This window comes from Triticum urartu, chromosome 7 (genome assembly GCF_003073215.2).
Source record: "Triticum urartu cultivar G1812 chromosome 7, Tu2.1, whole genome shotgun sequence".
Lineage (NCBI taxonomy): Eukaryota > Viridiplantae > Streptophyta > Magnoliopsida > Poales > Poaceae > Triticum > Triticum urartu.
In genome coordinates, this window is record NC_053028.1 from 573,829,876 (window position 1) to 573,836,193 (window position 6,318).

General features: G+C 46.4%; 1 long non-coding RNA gene across 1 annotated transcript; it reads left to right on the top strand.

The window, feature by feature from the left end:
- The first annotated feature begins 3,163 nt into the window (after positions 1–3,163).
- Positions 3,164–5,945, top strand: LOC125524335. The gene is made up of 3 exons (XR_007290672.1): positions 3,164–3,333; positions 3,418–3,490; positions 3,569–5,945. It is a non-coding gene; the product is annotated as an uncharacterized LOC125524335 (long non-coding RNA).
- The last annotated feature ends 373 nt before the right edge of the window (positions 5,946–6,318 follow it).

Sequence of the window (6,318 nt, forward strand, 5' to 3'; positions counted from 1 at the left end):
AAAGATTCGCACACTGCGAAATTTTGTTCACACTGTTTTCTAAATCATAACATTTAAGAATTTTTTGCGCCATTAACAAATATGTTCATAAGGACTTAAGAAATGTTTGCAAGTTTTACATAAAATGTTAATGAAATTTACAAAAAAGTTCAATGTGTCTATAAAAAATTTAAACACACATTTGAAAAGCGTTCAACAAGTATTCAAAAAAAAATGTTCAACGTGTATTTGGATAATGTTTAACATGTATCTCAAAATTTTTGAACCTATATAAAAAATGTTCAATGTGGTTTTTAGATACACGTTGAATATTTTCGAATAAATTTTAACCATTCAATGTGTACACGGAAAATATTCAACGTGTATTAAAATAAGTTCGTGCGTTTGGAAATATTAAAAAGAAAACAAAAAAAGAAAGAAAGAACAAAAAATAAAAATAAAGAAAATGTAATATATATATATATAGATATTCTATTAGACACCCAGGGTGAAGAATAAGCTATTCCTCACCCTGGTCCATCGAATGAGCCAGTCAGCCTCAACCACGGCTGTGAGCCGCTGTAAAATTATCTTCTTAGGCCAACTCCACCGCACGACCCTATCCTGTCCGCCCCCGTCCATTTGGGGTAAAAGGGACAAACGAGACGGCCCAGCGCGCGGGCGCAAACGGACTTTTGTCCGCTTTGTGTCCGCTTTCGACCCATCCCGGCCCAAAGTTGCGCCGGTTTTGGGGTGAAACGGATAACGCGCGGACGGGCGGGACGCGCGCGCTTGTCCTCCCCTAACCCGCCTGTCGGTGGGAGAAACCAACCCCCCCCCCCACGCCCATTTGGAGCCATTTCCCCCAAACCCTCCCACGTCCCTCCCGTCGCCCCCTCTCTCCCCCGTCCATGGCTGACGCCTCGCCGAGTTCCGGCGGCCTGGCCGTCGACCCGACCGCAAAGGTGAAGAAGAAGGCGCCAAGGAAGCCGCGGTCGGAGTGCACGCCGGAGGAGATCGCCAAGTTGGACGCGGAATCGGCGAAGAGGAGGGAACGGAGAGCGGCCGTCAAGATCAATGCCGCCGCGGCCAAGTTCGCCGCCCAGCGCGAGGAGCTGGAGGCCGCGCGGCGCAAGGCCGCTGCCGACGAGAAGGAGGACCTCGTCAATAAAGTGCACGCCATCCTCATGCTTGGCATGGGCCGTCCGGCGGGGTTCCATGCAGCGGCCGTCGGCCCAGCGAGCATAGGCTTGTCGGTCGCCCGGCCTACGCACTGCCAGTCGCCGACATCGCGCGCCGCGCCCATGTCGCCCGGCTTTCTTCCGCCCAGGCACGACGGCCAGACCCGTTTCTCGGCGTCGCCGGACGTGGGCTTGTTCGCGCCGTCCACACCACGCCCCGCAGCCGTCATCGACCTCAACGTCATGCCTGGGTCCAGCAGCGGCGGGCGGCCGTCTGTCGAGATGCAAAGAAAGCAGGCGCGTGCACCGTTCACGGGCACCATGCCGGCCCCCCGCGTGTTGTTTGACGGAATGCCAACCTCAACGCCGACGGTGGACGACCCCTTCTACAACCAGTACATGGAGGACGTGATCTTCCAGGGTGGGCATGGCCGTGCCTACGACCCCGAGGAGACCCACAGTCAGGATGGCCGCGCCCAGTACGTGCCCGATGAGGAGGCCGACGACCGTGCTGACTACGACCATGGTGATTCGTGGCATGAAGACGACGACATCTATGTCGAAGGTGAAGATGAAGATGAAGCCAATGATGTTGATATTAGTGGCGCTCTATTGTTCATAGACGAGCTCACCCAAAGAGCGGAAGCACAAAAGAAGTGGAAGAGCATTCGCACCGGTTCATATACACAAGATGAGGACAAGTTGATTTGTCAATGTTGGATGGAGATTAGCCAAGAGTGCAACAAGTATTGTGCCGCATTTGAGAGCGTTGAAGCACGGCCGTGAGTGGTCTCGGCGTTGGGGACATGGTATGCTTTTCTCTTTCTAGCCCTTTCCTTGCTACGGCCCATGATACTTCGGCCGTGTATATGTTTGCATGTTCACTTGTTGTTGATCATGTGGTGTAGGCATTTCAATCTTTGGAGGCATTCAAGGCCCGGCACAATGACAAGCCATTCACTCTTACGCATTGTTGGATGCTCATCAACAATTGCCCTAAGTTCAAGGATCACTACCGTGAACTTCAAAGGAAGAGAGGCAAGAAAACGGCCAAGTTCACCGGAGGTGGGGATGGCGAGGCGTTGAAGAGGCCGAGGGGCAAGACCAACTCCAAGGTGGACGACATACGTGACGCCTCAACCATGGCCTTGCATGAGACTTTGCATGGCATGATGTCACATAAGGATGTGAGGGACGAGAAGAAGCGGCAAAGCAAGGATGAGCAAATGAAGCAATACATATACCTCCAAAGACAGAAGCTTGAGATGGAGGAGGCAGCTAAGAAGAGGAAGATAGACATGGAGGAGGCGGCCCGGCAAAGGCAGCTCGACATGGAAGAGGCCGCCCGGCAAAGGCAGCTCGACATCGAGGTCGACAACGTCAAGGCCAGGCAGAGGCAGCTCGACATCGAGACCACCAATGCCGCCACCAAAGCGAAGGAGGTGGCCCTTGCGATTATGAGCGTGAACTTGTCGAAGATGAGCGACAAGACGAGGGCCTGGTTCGAGGCCAAGCAGAAGGAGATGCTCGACGCCGAAGGCCTGAATTAGGTCGTCCGATCGGCGTGGCCGTTCTTTTTGGAGGCTGGCATGGGTGCCGCCCGCCCGCTGGGCCGCTGACAGTGTGCCGGCGAAAAAACATTCACTTTGGAGGCCGGCTGTGTTGTCGGCCGCTGGCTGTGTTGCCGACGAGGACAACTATTCATTTTGGAGGCTGGCTATGTTGCCGACCGCTGGCTGTGTTGCCGGTGATGGTCGTGTAGGCCGCTGGCTTTGTTACCGGCGTGATGAAGTGGGGTCGTGAACTTGGGCTTGGCATTTGAAACGTCTCTTTTTTTAAAATAGACGCGGACAGGATGGGGCAAAAGGATGCGTCCGTGCGGTGGATGCACGGCCACCGCATCACAGAACATGCCCGAACACGACCTCAAATCTCTACCCAAAGGGACAAAAACAGGACAAAACGAACGTCCGTTTGGAATCCCGTGGTGGAAGTGGCCTTACCGATGTAAATTTACCAACGGAGCGAAACCACCTGATGGGCGTGAGGTCGCACTCCTCCCCGCCCGTTCCAATCCCGTCGACGCCAACGCCCCACTCTACTCTCTCCGACGCTGCAACAGATCCTGGCACCTGCTATGCCGCCATGCCCTCAACGTCCGGCTCCGGTGCAGGTTCTGCATGTTCCTCACTCTTCTTCTCTTGGTATGCCTTCTATCCTCTTTTCACCCTGCTAGATCTGCTTGATTGCGTTGCAGGGATGAAGGTCAAGGTCGCCGAGCCATACTTCCACAAGTTATCCATGGCTGCTTTTGATTCCGCCCAGACTAGGTAATTTGCACGAACGGTCGATTCCCGATTTCTTACCGATCTATCCAGTTAACACAATTTTGTACGACCTCATTTTAGCTAGTTCAAGATCAATTGAGTGCACTGTGGATCCATAGTTGCAAAACAATTCTGGATATTTCCTTGGCTTAATTTCTGTATAACAAGAGCCCCGCGAGCGAGCTCTCCACCACAAGTAACTGGAATCGACCGCCGCCTCCCTACCAGAGCGCACAAGTCACCGAAACCTCCAGATCTATTCATGTTCCCGGTGTAGCAGACCTGAAGGTGCCTCACATGGTTCGGTGATTTCCTTTTATCTGTGAACTATTGTCGTTACTATAGGAGCAGTCTCGATTGTTAAAGATCACCAATTTCATCTGTTTCTTCCTTTCCTGCGTGTTTGATCCAATTCTTTGATATTGTGGATTTGAATAGGATAGGTTACATTTTTTTTGCGGGTGTAATAGGATAGGTTACGTTGATTGTGGAATTGACGTACCTGCATTTGTGAATGATCTGACTTAGGTAGACTTAGTTGCTAGGGCTCGTCTTGGTTAAAATAATTAGCAAACATAGTTGGAAAAAAAAATTAAAGGAGGTTAGTCAGAAATTCAGAATCCTATTTCTGTGACGTTTTTCTTAAAAAACAAGCTGCAGCTTGGTATTGCAAGTGGCAAGGAGAGTACAGATTAGCTGCCTATAATATTGGTCTTGTTTGCTTTTAGAGTATATTACAGATTTATTATGTAATGGGAGTGTATATTTGACGTTTGACTGAAAATCAATTGGACATCAGTCAAGTTTTCCAACCAATAAAGAACGACACTTGTATGTATTTGTGTGTCTCTTTTTTGTGCATCTCCGCTGTGTGTATGTCATCAGGAGAAAGGCCAATCCTAATCGGGTTGGAACTAGACTCGGTTTCAAACATATGTGAGCTACAACTATCGCAATACCACATCCAAGAAAAAGCCTACTGATCCATCAACGTATCCTCTGTAGGTCTTGCATCAACGTACAGCCTAATTACAATCTTTTGGGAGAAAAATACAGTGATAAGTAGACTGCCATTAGAGTCTGCTGGTAACTTGCAGTCTACTCACAGTGATATCTTAAAAGTTAAAGACTAGATACACAAAACTTACAGTCAAATTAGCACTGGAACTTCTACAATTACAGTGTATTTACGCATAATTTGCACTCATATTGTGTGATTATTACAGTGACATTATGACCGGAACTTGTCGAGTTTCAAAGACACCCATTTGCAGCGCCGGGTCATGAGTTGGTATGTATGTACGCGGGTTGGACTGGACCCATTTGCATTCTATGACAAGCAGGTGTAAAACTTTGAAATTACAGTAAGAAAACCTTGCAAGTATAGTACCTCGTGCCATCTACGGATTATAGACACAACTGAACCAACATACACACTGCCTATCATACAGATGACCACACATTGAACCAACATACGCACTGCGCTATCCATAGTGTGAGCAGTTTAACATCTCTCTAATGCAAAAAGGCCTTCTTCTCCATCATTGTTAATTCACAGTCTGAAAGAAAGGATCAAACAAGAATTAGACCAATCATTAAGATATACAGCACAAAGGGAAGCAATTAACACTGAGCCAAAAAGCTGAAAATACATAGTACAAGAGACAGTGAATGATGTAGACGAGCACAGTAAATTAGGCAACCTGGAGCCAAAAGTACAACTAAAAAAAGACTAGAAATCATGAACCTCTTTACTGTAAATTTGAAGTATAAAAAATAGAAGTGCTTACATCATCAAAGAAATCAGTAACAAGAAGTCTAGAACTTATCCACCCTGTTGAACTCGCAGAAAAACTATCATTAGCATACTTCTGTCCTTAAGTTCGGAATGTCAGCGCTTGAAAAATGGTTAACAACTTGAGTCCTTGTAGTCCATACTTCCATAATCTTGAATGTAAAGACACCACAATTGTGTGCCTGGTTTCACATGAATAAAGGAAGAAAACAAAAAAAAATACCAACGTGGGAGTAATAAAAGCATCACAGAATCCTATAAAGTGTGTAATCCGTTCGAATAAAAGAAAATACCAGAGATAAATCTTAAAAGATAACAACATAGTGCCTTCAAAAGGGAAACAAATTTAGAAGCAAATTGATTAAAAATGTACTAACAGATCACTAAACTGCAAGTGAAATTCAGAATGATCATTAAAAGATGGATCAAGAAAAGCAAAGGCTCTTCCCTTCAAACAAACAAAGAAACAAAACCAATGTTTTCGAACGGTTATGGGGAAGTACAGCTGCAACTAGGAAGAGTAATATGAAGAAAAATGTATATATTGTAAATGAGAAATAAAAAAAGAAATGGTAAAGACAAACACCAAAAAAGAAGGCAGAAATTAAATTACTTACATGGAGGAAATGAGAAATAAAAAGAAAGGGCAAAGACAAACACCAACAAGGAACCATGGAGTCAGAAATCCTTCAATTCCAATTGGGGAAAAGACGAATACCAAAGCCGCAACAACTAATTGGGGGAGAACCATGGAAGATCATAAAGAGACGATCCACAGGCTGAAAGGCCTTCAATTCCAATGTCTTTGCTCATGCCTAGTGCATTTCTTTGAGATCTAGAACCTGTAAAATCACAGGAATGAAAAGCAGAGATCGCAAATTCTTTCCATTTAACAGAGTGTATTGCACAGACCACTCTAGTGAAAAATCAAAGAAATTGGTCAGTTTTGTTTCAAAAGCACCAGGGCAAAAGAAGCTAAAATTTACAATAGCAAAACAATACTGAAATTACTATTATCAAGTTGCTGAAATTACTA